The sequence below is a fragment of the Oncorhynchus keta genome, chromosome 12 (genome assembly GCF_023373465.1).
Source record: "Oncorhynchus keta strain PuntledgeMale-10-30-2019 chromosome 12, Oket_V2, whole genome shotgun sequence".
NCBI classification, from domain to species: domain Eukaryota; kingdom Metazoa; phylum Chordata; class Actinopteri; order Salmoniformes; family Salmonidae; genus Oncorhynchus; species Oncorhynchus keta.
The window spans coordinates 24,057,871-24,079,945 of record NC_068432.1 but is presented as its reverse complement, the minus strand read 5'-3'; the positions used below and the strand labels follow the sequence as shown (position 1 = coordinate 24,079,945).

The 22,075-nt window shown below is 41.9% G+C and overlaps 1 protein-coding gene and 1 long non-coding RNA gene across 3 annotated transcripts in view; one reads left to right on the top strand and one right to left on the bottom strand.

The window, feature by feature from the left end:
* LOC118371989 (LHFPL tetraspan subfamily member 7 protein-like) overlaps nucleotides 1–22,075 on the bottom strand; it is a 250,013-nt gene that overhangs the window by 113,512 nt on the left and 114,426 nt on the right. The gene's annotated exons all lie outside the window — the stretch shown is intronic.
* On the top strand, nucleotides 9,149–10,312 carry LOC127906302 (uncharacterized). Its single transcript, XR_008060828.1, has 3 exons — nucleotides 9,149–9,299; nucleotides 9,874–10,031; nucleotides 10,103–10,312. It is a non-coding gene; the product is annotated as an uncharacterized LOC127906302 (long non-coding RNA).

Sequence of the window (22,075 nt, the reverse complement as noted above, 5' to 3'; positions counted from 1 at the left end):
TCCAGAAGTGCAGTGAGGATCTCTGAATGATCCAATGTTGACCTAAATGCCTAATGATGATAAATACAATCCACCTGTGTGTAATCAAGTCTTCGTATAAATGCACCTGCACTGTGATAGTCTCAGAGGTCCGTTAAAAGCGCAGAGAGCATCATGAAGAACAAGGAACACACCAGGCAGGTCCGAGATACTGTTGTGAAGAAGTTTAAAGCCGGATTTGGATACAAAAATATTTCCCAAGCTTTAAACATCCCAAGGAGCACTGTGCAAACAATAATATTGAAATGGAAGGAGTATCAGACCACTGCAAATCTACCAAGACCTGGCCGTCCCTCTAAACTTTCAGCTCATACAAGGAGAAGACTGATCAGAGATGCAGCCAAGAGGCCCATGATCACTCTGGATGAACTGCAGAGATCTACATCTGTGGTGGGAGACTCTGTCCATTGGACAACAATCAGTCGTATATTGCACAAATCTGGCCTTTATGGAAGAGTGGCAAGAAGAAAGCCATTTCCTAAAGATATCCATAAAAAGTGTTGTTTAAAGTTTGCCAGAAGCCACCTGGGAGACACACCAAACATGTGGAAGAAGGTGCTCTGGTCAGATGAAACCAAAATTGAACTTTTTGGCAACAATGCAAAACGTTATGTTTGGCGTAAAAGCAACACAGCTCATCACCCTGAACACATCATCCCCACTGTCAAACATGGTGGTGGCAGCATCATGGTTTGGGCCTGCTTTTCTTCAGCAGGGACAGGGAATATGGTTCAAATTGATGGGAAGATGGATGGAGCCAAATACAGGACCATTCTGGAAGAAAACCTGATGGAGTCTGCAAAAGACCAAGAGACTGGGACGGAGATTTGTCTCCCAACAAGACAATGATCCAAAACATAAAGCAAAATCTACAATGGAATGGTTCAAAAATAAACATATCCAGGTGTTAGAATGGCCAAGTCAAAGTCCAGACCTGAATCCAATCGAGAATCTGTGGAAAGAACTGAAAACTGCTGTTCACAAATGCTCTCCATCCAACCTCACTGAGCTCGAGCTGTTTTGCAAGGAGGAATGGGAAAAAATGTCAGTCTCTCAATGTGCAAAACTGATAGAGACATACCCCAAGCGACTTACAGCTGTAATCGCAGCAAAAGGTGGCGCTACAAAGTATTAACTTAAGGGGGCTGAATAATTTTGCACGCCCAATTTTTCAGTTTTTGATTTGTTAAAAAAGTTTGAAATATCCAATAAATGTCGTTCCACTTCATGATTGTGTCCCACTTGTTGTTGATTCTTCACAAAAAAGTACAGTTTTATATCTTTATGTTTGAAGCCTGAAATGTGGCAAAAGGTCGCAAAGTTCAAGGGGGCCGAATACTTTCGCAAGGCACTGTATATATGTATTTTTTTTTATCCGTACAATTAGCTTCAGTTAGAAGAGATGGAGGAGACTGAAACAAAAACATATTCTAAAAGTACTTTGCTTCCTCTTTCAAAATATAATTTGGTGAATCATGGGTGACTCCGTAATTTGTGACAAATTTCAGTAAATTGTTTTTGGTAGCATTTATATGTTGAAGATGAAAAAATTATTTGCTGCATTTTCCCCCATATTCCATCCAGTTTGCTTTATTTTTATAATATATTACACTAGATCTTTCTTGAATAAGTTCCTCCATTTCTTTTTGTTTTCCTCTAACTTACTCTGAACCTCTATGGTTGGCACGCCCTGACCTTAGAGATCGTTTATTCTCTATTCTGGTTAAGTCGGGGTGTGACTAGGGTGGGCATTCTAGTTTATTTATTTCTAGGTTGACTTGGTATGGTTCCCAATCAGAGGCAGCTGTCTATCGTTGTCTCTTTTGACCTCACCCTCTCACCTTCCCCCTACTCACAAGGCAGGCAATACGCTTGACCTCATCTTTACTAGATGCTGTTCTTCCACTAACCTCATTGCAACTCCCCTCCAAGTCTCCGACCACTACCTTGTATCCTTTTCCCTCTCGCTCTCATCCAACACTTCCCACACTGCCCCTACTCGGATGGTATCGCGCCGTCCCAACCTTCGCTCTCTCCCCCGCTACTCTCTCCTCTTCCATCCTATCTTCTCTTCCCTCTGCTCAAACTTTCTCCAACCTATCTCCTGATTCTGCCTCCTCAACCCTCCTCTCCTCCCTTACTGCATCCTTTGACTCCCTATGTCCCCTATCCTCCAGGCCGGCTCGGTCCTCCCCTCCCGCTCCGTGGCTCGACGACTCATTGCGAGCTCACAGAACAGGGCTCCGGGCAGCCGAGCGGAAATGGAGGAAAACTCGCCTCCCTGCGGACCTGGCATCCTTTCACTCCCTCCTCTCTACATTTTCCTCCTCTGTCTCTGCTGCTAAAGCCACTTTCTACCATTCTAAATTCCAAGCATCTGCCTCTAACCCTAGGAAGCTCTTTGCCACCTTCTCCTCCCTCCTGAATCCTCCCCCCTCCCTCCTCCCTCTCTGCAGATGACTTCGTCAACCATTTTGAAAAGAAGGTCGATGACATCCGATCCTCGTTTGCTAAGTCAAACGACACCGCTGGTTCTGCTCACACTGCCCTACCCTATGCTCTGACCTCTTTCTCCCCTCTCTCTCCAGATGAAATCTCGCGTCTTGTGACGGCCGGCCGCCCAACAACCTGCCCGCTTGACCCTATCCCCTCCTCTCTTCTCCAGACCATTTCCGGAGACCTTCTCCCTTACCTCACCTCGCTCATCAACTCATCCCTGACCGCTGGCTACGTCCCTCCCGTCTTCAAGAGAGCGAGAGTTGCACCCCTTCTGAAAAAACCTACACTCGATCCCTCCGATGTCAACAACTACAGACCAGTATCCCTTCTCTCTTTTCTCTCCAAAACTCTTGAGCGTGCCGTCCTTGGCCAGCTCTACCGCTATCTCTCTCAGAATGACCTTCTTGATCCAAATCAGTCAGGTTTCAAGACTAGTCATTCAACTGAGACTGCTCTTCTCTGTATCACGGAGGCGCTCCGCACTGCTAAAGCTAACTCTCTCTCCTCTGCTCTCATCCTTCTAGACCTATCGGCTGCCTTCGATACTGTGAACCATCAGATCCTCCTCTCCACCCTCTCCGAGTTGGGCATCTCTGGCGCGGCCCACGCTTGGATTGCGTCCTACCTGACAGGTCGCTCCTACCAGGTGGCGTGGCGAGAATCTGTCTCCTCACCACGCGCTCTCACCACTGGTGTCCCCCAGGGCTCTGTTCTAGGCCCTCTCTTATTCTCGCTATACACCAAGTCACTTGGCTCTGTCATAACCTCACATGGTCTCTCCTATCATTGCTATGCAGACGACACACAATTAATCTTCTCCTTTCCCCTTCTGATGACCAGGTGGCGAATCGCATCTCTGCATGTCTGGCAGACATATCAGTGTGGATGACGGATCACCACCTCAAGCTGAACCTCAGCAAGACGGAGCTCCTCTTCCTCCCGGGAAGGACTGCCCGTTCCATGATCTCGCCATCACGGTTGACAACTCCATTGTGTCCTCCTCCCAGAGCGCTAAGAACCTTGGCGTGATCCTGGACAACACCCTGACGTTCTCAACTAACATCAAGGCGGTGTCCCGTTCCTGTAGGTTCATGCTCTACAACATCCGCAGAGTACGACCCTGCCTCACACAGGAAGCGGCGCAGGTCCTAATCCAGGCACTTGTCATCTCCCGTCTTGATTACTGCAACTCGCTGTTGGCTGGGCTCCCTGCCTGTGCCATTAAACCCCTACAACTCATCCAGAACGCCGCAGCCCGTCTGGTGTTCAACCTTCCCAAGTTCTCTCACGTCACCCCGCTCCTCCGCTCTCTCCACTGGCTTCCAGTTGAAGCTCGCATCCGCTACAAGACCATGGTGCTCGCCACGGAGCTGTGAGGGGAACGGCACCTCAGTACCTCCAGGCTCTGATCAGGCCCTACACCCAAACAAGGGCACTGCGTTCATCCACCTCTGGCCTGCTCGCCTCCCTACCACTGAGGAAGTACAGTTCCCGCTCAGCCCAGTCAAAACTGTTCGCTGCTCTGGCCCCCAATGGTGGAACAAACTCCCTCACGACGCCAGGACAGCGGAGTCAATCACCACCTTCCGGAGACACCTGAAACCCCACCTCTTCAAGGAATACCTAGGATAGGGTAAGTAAGGGTAAGTAATCCTTCTCACCCCCCTTCTCCCCCCCCAACAAGATTTAGATGCAAGTGGCTGTTCCACTGGTGGTCATAAGGTGTATGCACCAATTTGTAAGTCGCTCTGGATAAGAGCGTCTGCTAAATGACTTAAATGTAAATGTAAATGTAAATGTCTGATTGGGGATCATATTTAGGCAGCCTTTTCACCACCTGTTTGGTGTGGGCTCTAGTCGATGCCTGCGAGCAGCACTACATTAGCGTCACGGTTCGTGCTTCATTGTTTTCTGTGAGTTTCATTTAAATAAACATGTGAAACTCTACGCATACTGCGCCTTGGTCTGTGTATTACAACAACGATCGTGACGATGGTACAGTTTTTATTATTATCTATCTGCTCTGTTAGAGCTTCTATTTCCTTTGTTAATATTGACTCTTGACCTTGTTGGCTCGGTTATGTGAACCATGGACCTTTTGGCTGCTGGCCGAACGCTCTAAACGCTAGGCTACCTGCCGCCCTGTACTCAGCCTGCTATGAAAGAAAATGTTTCTTTGACATCTCTTTGCTTTTCCCACTGCTAATTAATCCTCCTCTCATGGCATGGTGATGACTGGGATTTGTAATGGCCATGCGCTAAACATGCTGTTTTTCAAGGCTGACGTGCACCATGCAGAGTCTGGGTAAATAGAGGCTATCATTTCAGGGGGATGATGAGGAGAGAACTGTGTGTCAGGGTAATAGGTGTGTGAGTTTCTGCCGGGTGGGTGGTGTGCTGCTGATACATCCGCCAAACAAAGCAGGGCTATTTATCCCCAACAGATCACACACACAGCCTACAGGGATGTAAGAACTGGGACGGGAACATGGTGGGATCCTAACAGAGCCAAGGTTAGTGGGGCTTTCCCACCGTGGCACCACATGCCTCCAAGTTCCTGGCCCTACTTCAAACAGGACCAAACCATATAAGATCCCATCTATTGACACACAACCACTACTTCTACATTCAATGGGAGACTTGTTTACGTTGCCAAAGCAAGTGAAATAAACAAACAAACAAAACATCCACAAACTAATAGAACGAGCAGCAAACATTGCACTCACAAAAACATTTCAAAATTATCAAATACATTTCAAGTGTTATCAGCTACTGTATGTACAGTGTTTTAGCAATGTAGAAATAGTTGTATGAATAGTAGGGGAAGATACATATTGGTAGTATTTACAGGTCAGCCTCTCTCAATAGCTGTAACGTCTGCTTCCAACTCACACCCTCAAACACGTACATCCCATGAACACAGCTCACTCTCCAGATCCCAATCACCTTAATTCTAATCACCTGTTCACACACCTGTATGTCATTATCACACAATATTTGGTTCAGTTCATTGCACCCCATCACTGAGGTATTTGATTTGTGACAAATGGCTTTCTGAGCTCTGTTTTTCCCTGTGATTTACTCCTCCCTTGTATGATGGTTTTTGACCTATTCCCTGACTGAACTTTAGCCTATTGGATTTCCTGTTATCTACCTATTCCCTGACTGAACTTTAGCCTATTGGATTTCCTGTTATCTACCTATTCCCTGACTGAACTTTAGCCTATTGGATTTCCTGTTATCTACCTATTCCCTGACTGAACTTTAGCCTATTGGATTTCCTGTTATCTACCTATTCCCTGACTGAACTTTAGCCTATTGGATTTCCTGTTATCTACCTATTCCCTGACTGAACTTTAGCCTATTGGATTTCCTGTTATCTACCTATTCCCTGACTGAACTTTAGCCTATTGGATTTCCTGTTATCTACCTATTCCCTGACTGAACTTTAGCCTATTGGATTTCCTGTTATCTACCTATTCCCTGACTGAACTTTAGCCTATTGGATTTCCTGTTATCTACCTATTCCCTGACTGAACTTTAGCCTATTGGATTTCCTATTGGATTACCTATTGCCTGATCTCCCGGACTACGTTACTAGACTTTTCCCTGCCAGGTAATATTTCCCTTTTGGACCCCCTGTGTATGACCTTCTGGCTGCTCCTGGACCCAGCTACCTGCCGCCTCCTGTTGTCCTTTGCAATAAACACCTGCTGCGCCCTGTGCATGAAACCACCCCTGACTCCCCTCGTGTTCATTACAATAGCAAGGCTATGCTCACTGAGTCTGTACATACTTTCTTAATTTTGGGTCAGTCACAGTGGTCAAGTATTCTGCCACTGTGTACTTGCTGTTTAGGGCCAGATAGCATTCTGATTCTTTCCCAGTGTGTTAAAAAAATATACTTATCTTTTTGCTATCTCATAATTTGGTTAGGTCTAATTGTGTTGCTGTTCTGGGGCACTGTGTGGTCTGTTTGTGAACAGAGCCCCAGAACCGGCTGGCTGAGGGGACACTTCTAGGTCAATCTCTCTGTAGATGAGGGCTTTGTGGTGGAATGTGTGGGCATTGCTTCCTTTTAGGTAGTGGTAAAATTTAACAGCTCTTGTCTAGATGTTGATAACTAGCATCTTATCTGTATGCATGCAGAATTCTGCAAAAAATAAGTCTCAATTGTGTTTGTCCCACTTTGTGAGTGGACCCCAGACCTCACAACCATAGAGGGCAATGATTTCTATAACTGATTTTAGTGTTTTAGCCAAATCATAATGGGGATGTTGAGTTTTATATGTTCCTTTTGATGGTGTAGAAGGGCCTTGTTGACTTGTCTCTTAGATCGTTCACAGCCTTGTGGAAGTTACCTGTCGTGTTGATGTTTGGCCTTGGTAGGTGTAATTATTTGTGTGCTCTCAGGCAACGGTGTCGAGAAAGAATTTGTATTTGTTGTCCTGGCTACTGGACCTTTTTTGAAACACCATTATTCTCAGTGAGATTCACTGTCAGGGCCCAAGTCTGACAGAATCTGTGCAGAAGATCTAGGTGCTGCTGTAGGCCCTTATTGGTTGGGGAGAGGAGCATCAGATCATTTGCAAACAGTAGACATTTGATTTCCGAGTCCAATAGGGGAGGCCAGGTACGGCAAGCTGTTCTAGTGCCCTCGCCAAATCACTGATATATACTGTACAGTGCCTTCAGAAAGTATTCAGACCCCTTGACTTTTTCCACATTCTTACGTTACAGCCTTATTCTAAAATTGATTAAATGGTTAATTCTCATCAATCTACACACAATACCCCTTAATGACAAAGCAAAAACAGGTTTTGAGATATTTTTGCTAACTTATTCAAATTTAAAAAATGAAATATTACATTTACATAAGTATTCAGACCCTTTACTCAGTACTTTGTTGGAGCACCTTTGGCAGCGATTACAGCATCGAGTCTTCTTGAGTATGACGCTACAAGCTTGGCACAACTGTATTTGGGGAGTTTCTCCTACTCTTCTCTGCAGATCCTCTCATGTTCTGTCAGGTTGTATGGGGAGCGTCACTACACAGCTATTTTCAGGTCTCTCCAGAGATGTTTGATCTGGTTCAAGTCCGGGCTCTGGCTGGGCCACTTAAGGACATTCAGAGATTTGTACCAAAGCCAACCCTGCATTATCTTGGCTGTGTGCTTAGGGTCGTTGTTCTGTTGTAAGGTGAACTTTCGCCCTAGTCTGAGGTCCTGAGTGCTCTGGAGCAGGTTTTCATCAAGTATCTCTCTGTACTTTGCTCCGTTCATCTTTCCCTCGAACCTGACTAGTGTCCCAGTCCCTGAACACATCCCCACAGCATGATGCTGCCACCACCATGTTTCACCATAGGGATGCTGCCAGGTTTCCTCCAGACGTGACGCTTGGCTTTCAGGCAAAAGATTTCAATCTTGGTTTCAGCAGACCAGAGAATCTTGTTTCTCATGGTCTGAGAGTCTTTAGGTGCCTTTTGTCATGTACCTTTTATTGAGGAATGGCTTCCGTCTGGACCCTCTACCATAAAGGCCTGATTTGTGGAGTGCTGCAGAGATGGTTGTCCTTCTGGAAGGTTCTCCCATCTCCACAGAGGAACTCTGGAGCTCTGTCAGAGTGAACATCGGGTTCTTGGTCACCTCCCTGACCATGGCCCTTCTCCCCGATTGCTCAGTTTGGCCGGGCGGCCAGATCTAGGAAGAGTCTTGGTGGTTCCAAACTTCTTCCATTTAAGAATGATGGAGGCCACTGTGTTCTTCAATGCTGCAGACATTTTTTTGGTACCCTTCCCCAGACACAATCCTGTCTCGGAGCTCTACGGACAATTCCTTTGATCTTATGGATTGGTTTTTGCTGTGACGTGCACTGTCAACTGTGGGACCTTACATAGACTGTGTGTACCTTTCAAAATCATGTCCAATCAATTGCATTTATCACAGGTGGACTCCAATCAAGTTGTAGAATCATCAAGGAAAATAAATGGAAACAGGATGCACCTGAGTTCAATTTAGAGTCTCATAGAAAATGGTCTGAATACTTGTGAATAAGATATGTTCTTTATTTTTAATTACATTTGCAAACATTTCTAAAAACCTGTTTTCACTTTATTATGGGGTATTGTGTCTAGATTGCTGAGGAAAATGTTTTATTTAATCCGTTTTAGAATAAGACTGTAAACATAACAAAATGTCAAGGGGTCTGAATACTTTCCAAATACACTATGTCAATAACTGTTCTATGGATGTGTGAGTGTAGGTGTGGGTGTACGTGAGTGTAGGTGTGGGTGTACGTGTGTGTGTGTCTGTGCATATGAAGAGTGTGAGGGAGGGCTTGTATTTTGTCCTGTAGCTCATCCAATGTAATTGGAGAATCAAGGGGATTGTTGTAGTCTGTAATAGCTGATTCTATGTTTTGTAAATTACCATGTATATGCTTTTTCTTTTGGTTCTTTGTTTTATGGCCGAAAAGGGTGGAGAAGTGGTTTATCCATCCATCTTCATTATGGATAGATATCTCTTCCTGTTTGTTGTTTGTTTAGTGTTTTCCAATTTCCCTAGAAGCGATTTGATTCTATGGATTCTTCAATCACATTGAGCTGTTTTCTGACATGCTGTTCCTTGTTTTTTCTTAATGTATTCCTGTATTGTTTCACCATAGCGGAGGCGTAAGCTATAAGGTTTTCTGACATGCTGTTCCTTGTTTTTTCTTAATGTATTCCTGTATTGTTTCACCATAGCGGAGGCGTAAGCTATAAGGTTTTCTGACATGCTGTTCCTTGTTTTTTCTTAATGTATTCCTGTATTGTTTCACCATAGCGGAGACGTAAGCTATAAGGTTTTCTGACATGCTGTTCCTTGTTTTTTCTTAATGTATTCCTGTATTGTTTCACCATAGCGGAGGCGTAAGCTATACAGGTTTTCTGACATGCTGTTCCTTGTTTTTTTTTCTTAATGTATTCCTGTATTGTTTCACCATAGCGGAGGCGTAAGCTATAAGGTTTTCTGACATGCTGTTCCTTGTTTTTTCTTAATGTATTCCTGTATTGTTTCACCATAGCGGAGGCGTAAGCTATAAGGTTTTCTGACATGCTGTTCCTTGTTTTTTCTTAATGTATTCCTGTATTGTTTCACCATAGCGGAGGCGTAAGCTATAGGTTTTCTGACATGCTGGTTTTCTGACATGCTGTTCCTTGTTTTTTCTTAATGTATTCCTGTATTGTTTCACCATAGCGGAGGCGTAAGCTATAAGGTTTTCTGACATGCTGTTCCTTGTTTTTTCTTAATGTATTCACCTGTATTGTTTCACCATAGCGGAGGCGTAAGCTATAAGGTTTTCTGACATGCTGTTCCTTGTTTTTTCTTAATGTATTCCTGTATTGTTTCACCATAGCGGAGGCGTAAGCTATAAGGTTTTCTGACATGCTGTTCCTTGTTTTTTCTTAATGTATTCCTGTATTGTTTCACCATAGCGGAGGCGTAAGCTATAAGGTTTTCTGACATGCTGTTCCTTGTTTTTTTCTTAATGTATTCCTGTATTGTTTCACCATGTAAGCTATAAGGTTTTCTGACATGCTGTTCCTTGTTTTTTCTTAATGTATTCCTGTATTGTTTCACCATAGCGGAGGCGTAAGCTATAAGGTTTTCTGACATGCTGTTCCTTGTTTTTTCTTAATGTATTCCTGTATTGTTTCACCATAGCGGAGGCGTAAGCTATAAGGTTTTCTGACATGCTGTTCCTTGTTTTTTCTTAATGTATTCCTGTATTGTTTCACCATAGCGGAGGCGTAAGCTATAAGGTTTTCTGACATGCTGTTCCTTGTTTTTTCTTAATGTATTCCTGTATTGTTTCACCATAGCGGAGGCGTAAGCTATAAGGTTTTCTGACATGCTGTTCCTTGTTTTTTCTTAATGTATTCCTGTATTGTTTCACCATAGCGGAGGCGTAAGCTATAAGGTTTTCTGACATGCTGTTCCTTGTTTTTTCTTAATGTATTCCTGTATTGTTTCACCATAGCGGAGGCGTAAGCTATAAGGTTTTCTGACATGCTGTTCCTTGTTTTTTCTTAATGTATTCCTGTATTGTTTCACCATAGCGGAGGCGTGACAGCTTAATGTATAAGGTTTTCTGACATGCTGTTCCTTGTTTTTCTTAATGTATTCCTGTATTGTTTCACCATAGCGGAGGCGTAAGCTATAAGGTTTTCTGACATGCTGTTCCTTGTTTTTTTCTTAATGTATTCCTGTATTGTTTCACCATAGCGGAGGCGTAAGCTATAAGGTTTTCTGACATGCTGTTCCTTGTTTTTTCTTAATGTATTCCTGTATTGTTTCACCATAGCGGAGGCGTAAGCTATAAGGTTTTCTGACATGCTGTTCCTTGTTTTTTCTTAATTTTTTCTTAATGTATTCCTGTATTGTTTCACCATAGCGGAGGCGTAAGCTATAAGGTTTTCTGACATGCTGTTCCTTGTTTTTTCTTAATGTATTCCTGTATTGTTTCACCATAGCGGAGGCGTAAGCTATAAGGTTTTCTGACATGCTGTTCCTTGTTTTTTCTTAATGTATTCCTGTATTGTTTCACCATAGCGGAGGCGTAAGCTATAAGGTTTTCTGACATGCTGTTCCTTGTTTTTTCTTAATGTATTCCTGTATTGTTTCACCATAGCGGAGGCGTAAGCTATAAGGTTTTCTGACATGCTGTTCCTTGTTTTTTTCTTAATGTATTCCTGTATTGTTTCACCATAGCGGAGGCGTAAGCTATAAGGTTTTCTGACATGCTGTTCCTTGTTTTTTCTTAATGTATTCCTGTATTGTTTCACCATAGCGGAGGCGTAAGCTATAAGGTTTTCTGACATGCTGTTCCTTGTTTTTTCTTAATGTATTCCTGTATTGTTTTCCTTGTTTTCTGACATTTTCTTAATGTATTCCTGTATTGTTTCACCATAGCGGAGGCGTAAGCTATAAGGTTTTCTGACATGCTGTTCCTTTTTTTTCTTAATGTATTCCTGTATTGTTTCACCATAGCGGAGGCGTAAGCTATAAGGTTTTCTGACATGCTGTTCCTTGTTTTTTCTTAATGTATTCCTGTATTGTTTCACCATAGCGGAGGCGTAATGCTATAATGTTTTAAGGTTTTCTGACATGCTGTTCCTTGTTTTTTTCTTAATGTATTCCTATGTATTGTTTTTTCTTAATGTATTCCTGTATTGTTTCACCATAGCGGAGGCGTAAGCTATAAGGTTTTCTGACATGCTGTTCCTTGTTTTTTCTTAATGTATTCCTGTATTGTTTCACCATAGCGGAGGCGTAAGCTATAAGGTTTTCTGACATGCTGTTCCTTGTTTTTTCTTAATGTATTCCTGTATTGTTTCACCATAGCGGAGGCGTAAGCTATAAGGTTTTCTGACATGCTGTTCCTTGTTTTTTCTTAATGTATTCCTGTATTGTTTCACCATAGCGGAGGCGTAAGCTATAAGGTTTTCTGACATGCTGTTCCTTGTTTTTTCTTAATGTATTCCTGTATTGTTTCACCATAGCGGAGGCGTAAGCTATAATGTTTTCTGACATGCTGTTCCTTGTTTTTTCTTAATGTATTCCTGTATTGTTTCACCATAGCGGAGGCGTAAGCTATAAGGTTTTCTGACATGCTGTTCCTTGTTTTTTCTTAATGTATTCCTGTATTGTTTCACCATAGCGGAGGCGTAAGCTATAAGGTTTTCTGCTTGTCTGTGTTTTTGGTTGGATAGGTTTGTTTATTTCTTTCTTAGGTTGTTGCATTCTTCATAAAACCATTTATCATCGCTGTTAGTTTTCTTAGGTCTTCTGCCTGAATTTAAAGTTGATTTCTTAGCTAATAGGTTAAATATACTGTTCAGGTTTCCTACTGCTAAGTTTACACCTTCACTATTGCAGGGAAACATTTAGTCTAGGAAGTTGTCTAAGAGGGAATGGATTTGTTGTTGGCCAATAGTTTTTTGGTAGGTTTCTACATTACCCCTCCTTCCATCTATAGCATCCTGATAGGGGTGTCAGTGGACTGACTGAACGCTCTGCGAGACTCTGGGTTGAGATCAGTGATAAGAGATGAGCTACAGGTGTACCTACCGTAGGAGTCCCATCACAGCCTACCATTGACTATGTACAGACACAGGAGGATGTTTTCTCTGCTGAGATAATTCCCCTATTTAGTTCTAACCAGATGTCAAATGCTCCTGTTTAAATGTTATAGAGTTGGTTATGTCTGATCTATACCAAATTAGCATACCCCATGAGTCTCTTCCCTATTTCACACCTGGTAGTTTGATGGATGGGACTACCAGGTCTCTGTAACCTAGAGGGGTCAGTCTCCTCTATACCATGTTTCTTGTTGGATAACAATGTCTGTATTTCTGATTTATTTGGTGAAGTCTGGGTTCCTGATCTTTAGGCCAAAGGCAGTTGACCTCAGCATGAGATGGTAAAATATTTGTGTTCCATCGTGTCCAGTGTTGTTATTTGTTGGTTTAGTTTCAGACCATAAGCTTTGAGGAGAGCATGCTGAGCATCTTCTCCCTCACCAAAGGACCCCCAATAGAGAAATCACATTTGAAACACTGCCTACCCAGTGAGGCCCCATTGAATCCGTCTGTTGACAAACTCACAACAACAGAGGGACGCTCTATGGTTGTGTAGGAGGTTAGAACTAGAACCACAGCTATGAGAGGAGGAGTCACAGACAGAGGGAGGACAGACTCAGAGGAGTGGTATCAGATTAACCGGAGAACAGGAGCTCAAACAGAGGGATGCAAGGAGAGAGAGAATACCTGCAATTACCTGACATCACACAAACAACCTCGAACAATTACATGCACATTACACGCTTATGAATGAATGTCCTGTAAAGTAAACACTAATCAAGCAAACACAAGGCCCACATCAACAAGTACGATCTGATCTGGTTCTGCATAAAAAATTGTTCCACAAATGTGTGTGTATTTATGCATATGGGTGTGTGTGTGTGTGTGTGTGTGTGTGTGTGTGTGTGTGTGTGTGTGTGTGTGTGTGTGTGTGTGTGTGTGTGTGTCAGTATCCTTAGAGTACAAAGTTTTTTGGTAGCTGTGTATGTTAGACATCCATTGCTAGCTAAAATATGCTGAGATTAATAGATCAACATAAAACCACATTTTTAATCAATATTTTAAACCTGCAGAGGCTTCAGAACTGCTAAGCTGCCAAGGTAAGAGTAAAAATGTAACCCCTCCAACACCAGGTAATGCCAGGAGTCTTCCTGAAAAGTAAATACAGCAGATCTTCTATGGTGAGAGGAGAAAGGGGTTTGATCTATGGAAGCCCCTCGGATGAGGTTAATTGAGGGGGAGAAATGAAATGTGATCTGATTGACTTATCGTCTGCTGTAGAAGGCACGATACACTGAGACACTCCTCAGGTGGGATATCCAGTGACATCCATCTAGGGAGGGTTCACTTCTCTGTTCCCTTTCTGGTTCTTTCTCCCTCCCCCTCTCCTTCCATCTCGCTGTTTATCTTCCTCTGTGCCTCCCTTCCTCTCCCTTTTATGGTGCTCTCTCCCTCCCTCCCTCCCTCAGGGTGTAGTATGGGCAGATCAGGGAGGTTTAGCTTCCAGGCTGGTGGCATGATATGACCACCCTGGGGGTGACATCGTTGGCATTACTGTGCCAGGCTTGTTGTTCACATGATTAGGGCTGTGGTGGTCACGAAATTTCGGTCAAGGTAATAATTGTCATAGCACGGTAATTAACAAACACATTTAGCAACTCCTGGCTTCCACACATAGCCTACAAGCCATTTCAAAACGTCAAATAAATCCATGTAATATAGCCTACACCTTCACAATAAATCTTTTATTTATTATTAGACAGGTCTAACTAAAGAAGCATGATATGAAGAAAATGTCTATTTCATAAGAAAATAATAGCATATTCTGAATTGTCCTTATATTAGGTCCTGATGTGGCTATGCCAAATGGCTGTAGGCTACATTAGTTCATTTAGCAGACAATATTTATTTAGAATTCCGTGGCATTATTTTATAGTATGAAGAATACAATTGAACATAATATTAATATTTTCTCCAAACAATTTTAGGGAGTGCACACATGCGGCTATTCTGTGTTGAGCCGTTAACAAATAAATAGGTTCTCCTATATGCTTAATTTAGAGTTATTAATTTAACTTTAGTTGTACCTCAAACGTTGGGCTATATGTTTTGATTTATAATACATTGTATGATGAGACTAATGATGATTGGAAAAAAAGTTGCTTTAAAAAGGCATGAGTTCTGCTTAGTTTTTTTGCGCAGGCGGTACACACCCCAATAGTCTCTCATTCACAATTTGACAAGCACTTAATAATGCCTCGAATTTCATGGCGGCATCTCCTTTCTGGCCTTAATGCACCCTAAAAAACATGCCTTTTGCGGTCCGGAGTGTGCTGCGTTGTGCCCTTTTCCCTGAGTGTGATGCGTGTCTCACCCACACCGCTCTCTGTCACATGATCGGATCTTCTCACAGGCTACATACAAGCGAAGACAGACACATCAGGATGCGCGCCTTCCTTATCCAATTCCCGAGGTGCATATTGAAGATATTGGAAGAACATTCCACATTTACTTTTCATCAGCCAACAAGATGAGGAGGCCTAACCAACAGCAAAAGCACTAGCCTATGTCAATCTACTATCCCCCATTGTACAAAAATCGATCTATTCTATGCGATAAATAAATATTCCAGACTGTCTGGGACAGTTGTGGGATGCGATGTGGCTGACACAACAGATCAGAACGTTTAGCTTTAAATGTTGATAGCCTAATAGTTTATTTCTTAAACATCAGAAGCGAAGCAATGCGCACATGGTAGTAGGATATAAGCGCGAATGTTCCATTAGCGAAAAACACCATTATCAAAAGTGACCGCAAATGTATTATGCATGTAACGCTTTTATTATCAAATTTGTATTTTTATGATGAAAATGATCTAGTGATAAGCTGATATTGTCAACAATCAGACTATTCTTGATTTAATGTTGTCTTTTCATATACTAAATAATATATGTGTGACATTTGTTTCGATTTAGAATGGACCATTATCATGGACCATTAATATGCAATGAAATATTTGTCATCTATGCACTTAAATAGCAAATGGAGGAAGCTTTCCACATGGTTTATTTTCATGCCAGCCAGGTAGGCTATACTCATGTTGTAAATATAAGCAATGTGCTTAATATTAGGAACGTTGAGAAATAAATATAGTAGGCCTAGCCTATAGAAAGTGTCAGGATTTGGCCAGGGTTGTTCCGGTTTTGGTCACTAGATGCCCCCATTGTGCTTTTTGACCCTTTTGTTTTCCCTTGTTCCCAGTTATTATTTGCACCTGTGCCTCGTTTCCCTTGATTGTATTTAAACCCATAGTTTTCCTCAGTTCTTTGCTCTGTGTTTGAATGTTAGCACCCAGCCCCAGTGATGCTGTGAACATTTGTTGCTCCAGTTGGACTCTCTTGTGGAACTGTTTTTGTTTATTTATTTTTGAGTATGTTTTGAGACTTTTTTCTGCTGTACCTACCACCTTGTGGATTTACCTTTTTGACTTCCAGGATTACCTTTGTTCTCTTGGAATTACTTTTGACGTTGTGGAGTTATATCTTTGCCTGAAGAGCTTTCCTTTTTACTTTATTAAAACACTGTCTCAAGTATTGCTGTGTCTGCCTCATCTTCTGGGTTCTGCCGACTTTTCGTGGCTCAGTTTGCTAAGTGACTGTTTCTCACACCGGAGACCCGGGTTCGTAAGTGGGTCCTGACAGAAAGCTGATGGGATCCTCATCTTTTTATTAGTGGCTATCACACTGTTTTCTCCCACAATTGCATAGCCTATAGAAATGGTGCATAACATGAACTCATGGGCTCTAATGAATTGTTGGATTAGATTTTGATTACATTTGAATTGATATCAGATTGATTAGAGGGGCAATATTGTTCTTTTATTTCGCCTTTATTTAACCAGGAAGGGCTCATTGAGAATAAAATCAATTTTTCAAGAGCGCCCTGGCCAAGATAGGCACCAAGTCATTACAAAGAAATTACAGACAGACATGAAAAACTACAAGTAATCTAGTAAAAACCATTGAATTCACAAGAGTATAAAACAGAAAATTAAAAACATTGACAGGTCAGGGAATCAGCCTCAAAATCATTCATCAGTGATTTAAAAACACCAATCGGGACAAGTTCTTCCAGTTTAAAGGTATTTTCTAAGGTGTTCCAAGACGATGGAGCAGAGTACATAAAAGCCCTTTTACCAAATTCAGTTCAGACATTTGGAACAGTTAGCAGGATAAAGTCCAGCGAACGAAGAGAGTACCCACCACATTTCTGAACAATACAAATGCACAAATAAAAAGGTAGAAAACCCAAAATGGCTTTGTAAATAAAAGTATACCAGTGACTGAGCCTACGAGTGACTAGAGAAGGCCAGACAACCCTGGTACACAAAGTGCAGTGGTGCGTAAGGGTTTTGCAGTTTAAAATACATCTCAAAGTGCCATTGTAAAGGGTGTCAATTGATCTCAAACACTGAGCGGAAGCATTCATATATAAAATATCCCCATAGTCTAGTAAAGGCATACATGTAGCTGATACTAGCCCCCTTCTGGCTTCAAACGAAAACAGGCCTTATTCCTAAAATAAAATCCCAATTTCAGCTTCAATTTTTTTTGTAATTTGTTGAATATGCAATTTAAAAGAGTGGCCATCATCAATTAAAATTCCAATATATTTATATGAGGTTACAACCTCAATCTCCTTGGCCTGACAGGTAGTAATAGGTGAAAGGTTCAGAGGTATATTTCTTGCATTAGAAAACACCATTAGTTTAGTTTTGTCAGTATTGAGGATAAGCTTCAATTGACACAAGGTATGTTGAACAGTATAAAAAAGCAGTTTGCAAGTTCTGGAAAGCTTTTGTAAGAGATGAGGCACAACAGTAAATAACAGTATCATCAGCATTAAAATGAAGTTGTGCGTTTTGGACATTTCTGTCTAAATCATTTATATAAATAGTGAATAAGAGAGGACCAAGTACAGAGCCTTGGGGCACAGCATTCAAGACAGACAATTTAACAGACATAAGCCCATCAAATTGAGTGCACTGAGTTCTATCAGACAGATAGTTAGCAAACCTTGCAATTGCATGCTCCGTAAGACCTACACTCGACAATCTCTGCCTTAGTATAGCATGATCAACTGCATCAAAAGCCTTAGAGAGATCAATAAAAAGTGAGACACGGGGCAGTTTTTTGTCAATGGCTTCAGTGATATCATTTAAAACCTTCATGGCTGCTGTAATTGTGCTATGCTTCTTCCTGAAGCCCGATTGGTACATTGATAAAATAGAGTTAGTAAATAAAAACTATTTTAGCTGTTCACTTACAAGGGTTTCAAGTATTTTCACCAGGGGTGACAGCTTTGAGATTGGCCTATAATTATTTAAAAGAGTTGGATCTCCCCCTTTTAAAAGTGGTAGGACAAATGCTGATCTCCAGATTCTCGGAATTGTATTACATTCCAGGGTTATATTGACCAGAGATGTAAGTGGTTCAGCTATGAAATCAGCTGCCAGATTTAAAAAGCAGGGATCCAAAAGATCAGGACCTACAGGCTTTCTCCGATCTGAGGATTTCAGGGCTTTATGTACCACCTGCACTGGGAATGGCAAAAAGCTAAAAGTTTGACCAGCTCTCACTGGGTCATCCACACAGGTTTGTTCAGAGACAGAGGACACTGAATCAAACAGTCTACCAGATTGATACAAAATGCTTATTGAAACAATTCAGCATTTCAGTTTTGTCATATATAGCAACAGAGTCCTTCAAAACACATGACGGTAATTCATTGACATTACTGTTACCAGACATAGACTTAATAACCTTCCAAAACTTTCTAGGGTCATTCAGGTTATCAGTGGTAACAGACATAAAATATTTAGACTTGGCCTTCCTGAGAAGAAAATAACACTTGTTTCGTAACTGACTAAAATAAGCCAATCAACATCAGAACATTATTTCCTTGCTTTAGCCCAGGCTAGATTACGGTCGTGAATAATACAAGAAAGCTCAGAAGAAAACCATGGATTATCCCGCCCTTTAAACCTGAACCTGCGGAATGGGGCATGTTTGTTTACTATTTGGAAAAAACCATCATGAAAGAATTTCCAGGCAGTTTCCACATCAGGGATAACCTCAATCTTACTCCAGTCAAAATAAAACAAATCATGAAAGAAAGCCTGCTCATTAAAACACTTCAAATTTCTCTTACGAATAAAATGTGGGTTTGTCTTAGGAACCTGAGTATTTCTAATAGCAACAACAGCACAATGGTCACTTAAATCATCACAAAAAACACCAACCGCAGAATATTTATGTGGAACATTTGTCAATATCAAATCAATCAGGGTAGATTTATCTGGGCATTTAAGATTTGGGTGAGTGGATGAGTTAATCAACTGGGTAAGATTCATAGAATTACAAAACATTTTTAAATCATCAGACACCGGCTTTAACCAACACGAGTTGAGATCACCAATCAAGATCATTTCACTGTAAAGAAGTTTAGACAGAAGGTGCGTCAAAGAAGAAAATGCATCACCGAGAGCAGAGGGGGGTCTATAACAGCCAATCACAGTTATAGAGGCCCTTTGAAACCTCAATATTCAATATTCAAAGCAAGAAATTACAACTGTTTACAAATAGTTTCAGACTTTGCCACGCTTACATAGAATTGAGATTTTACATATATAGCCACACCCCCACCTTTCTTAATCCGATCAGTGCGATAAACATTGTAACCACTTATACAAATATCCTGTATAGTTGCCAAGTAATATAGTAATATCCTAATATAGTGCTGAGTACCAACCAAGCAGTTAGCAAGTTTGGTAGGCTACTAATGACCATCAGCAGCAGCCGAGCTTGGAGAAGCCTAATTACCATGACTAAACTGTCATGTGGAATTGGACTGCCCCTGTGGCGGTAATACAGTCACCACAACAGCCCTACACATGAGAGAGAGAGAGAGAGAGAGAGAGAGAGAGAGAGAGAGAGAGAGAGACAGAGAGATAAAGAGAACGATAACGAGAGAGAAAGAGAGAGGGGGGGTACCTAGTCAGTTGTACAATGATGAATTCAACTTAAATGTGTCTTACACATTTAACCCAACCACTCTGAATCAGAAGACAGAGAGAGAAGGTAGAGAGAGGAAGAGAAAGAAAGGGAAAGTGGGATACTTAGTCGTTTTGTACAACTGAATGCATTCAACTGAAATGTGTCTTCTGCATTTAACCCAACCCTTCTGAATCAAAGAGAGATGATATGAGCCACCCTGGAGCTCTGGGTGATTCTGTATACAGCTGAGTAACACCCCCACTACCACCCCCTCCCACCACACACCACACTCGCTAGGAGACTCTAAGTGGGTACGTGTGTGTGACGCATGGCACAGCATGGGCCTCTGTTAGAGCAGCTACAGTCGTCTCCTACCGAGTACACAGCTCCAAACATACAAGTCTCACACTGACATCTTTGGCTACCCGAGTGGCACAGCGGTCTTCATGGTTCACGACAAACACCCTGGTTCGAATCCAGGCTGTATCACAACTGGCCGTGATTGGGAGTCCCATAGGGTGGCGCACAATTGGCCCAGCGTTGTCCAGGTTTGGCCGGTGTAGGCTGTAATTGTAAATAATAATTTGTTCTTAACTGACTTGCCTAGTTAAATAAAGGTTAAATTAAACATTTCAAATGCAGGCTGGTGCTGGCAGCCTGACAACACAAACACACATTCAGTCATGCAGAGGCACATGTCACACTCCCCAGAATACACTCCATAGCAAGTTGGAGAGAGTTACTTTACCTGTTGGAGCAGTCACAGTATGAGAGAAAGATGGTGAACGCAACCCCCCCCAGACTGAGGGTCAAGTAAGGTCAAGTGATGTGTTGACATCCTGAAATTGTGGTCTTAAACTAGATTCCTTTTTGGATACACAACAGATATCCAGTATATTGTATAGCTATAGCTTTACACACTGAAATAACCCGTCAAACAGTAGTATCAGCAGTGTTAGTACATCGCTCAGTAATGTTAAACATACAGTAGTACCCTATTGGTCTATTCAATGCTCCAGTCTGGCAATGACCTTGTTTGCAAGTGCAACAGCTTGAGAGCGACAATACAGGCAAACACATTACTTTAACACCCAGTCTCCTGCTATGGCCCATTCACAGGCTGCCTGCATATGGAAAAGCAGACAAATAGCATAGGCCTGGGCAGTATATGATGTTTGATTAAATATGCGGGAGGCTATGGAGCATTATTATGTCTGAACCACTGAACGCCCCTCTCACATACCTGAGCTCCTACTGGAATGATTGTAGAGGTAATACTGCCCTGCAGCAGCCAGGCATAACAATGTCGCTCACCACACACATACACACACAGAAATACAGATGTAGGATCTTAATTTGACCTGTATTGTCGCAGAAAAATAAATAATCCCACAGCAACAGGATTAAAAGGTTTAGTCCATAATGTTGCATGTTCGGGGGTTGGGCTATTAGCTGGTCAAAATGAGGCTACAGGAAACGTGGAATACTTCTAATATAACCGTGTGTTAGTGCGGGATTTCAGCAAATTTTTTGAAAATCAAGAAGCTCATCTGCATTTCCTGCAGCGCAGGAAACTTCTCAGCAACAAAAGAGTAATCCAATTAAAATCCTACATCTGTATACATACACACGCATGCACACACACAGACGCAGACACATGGCCGCATACACACAACATGAAAATAGAGCTCTTTGACCACGCAAACCAGTGGTGGGTTTGGCATTGAAATGAGAATGTATAAGCAGAAAATAACCTCATACCTACTGTAAAATATGGTGGTGGATCTGTGATGTTATTGGACTATTTTGCTTCCATTGGTCCTGCCCTTGTTAAGGTCAATGGCATCATGAACTTTACCTAGCACCAGGATATTTTAGCCAAACACCTGGTTGCCTCCGCCAGGATTCAGGATGCTGAAACTCGGCCGCAAGTGGATCTTCCAGCAAAACAATAATCACAAGCACACATCAAAATCCACAAATAAATTGTTTATTGGCCATCTCTGTCTCCGGACTTGAAACCCATTGAAAACCTGTTGGTTAAATTGAAGAGGGCAGAGCATAAGCACTGGGATATTGAAGGATATCAAGGATCTGGAAATATTCTGTATGGAGGAATGGTCTAAGATCCCTCCCAATGTGTTCTTCAACTCATGAAACATTTTAGAAAAAGGCTCAGTGACGTTATCCTTGCAAGGTGAAAGATTGAAAGGTATTGAAAACAGGGGTGTCAATCCTTTTGACCCCTACTTTGTTGAGAAAATAAATGACTACTTGTTAATTACATGTTTTTTAAATCCCATTTGTTGGAGTATACAATATAGCTCAGTATTTAAATTATGTATTTTATACAGTCATTTTT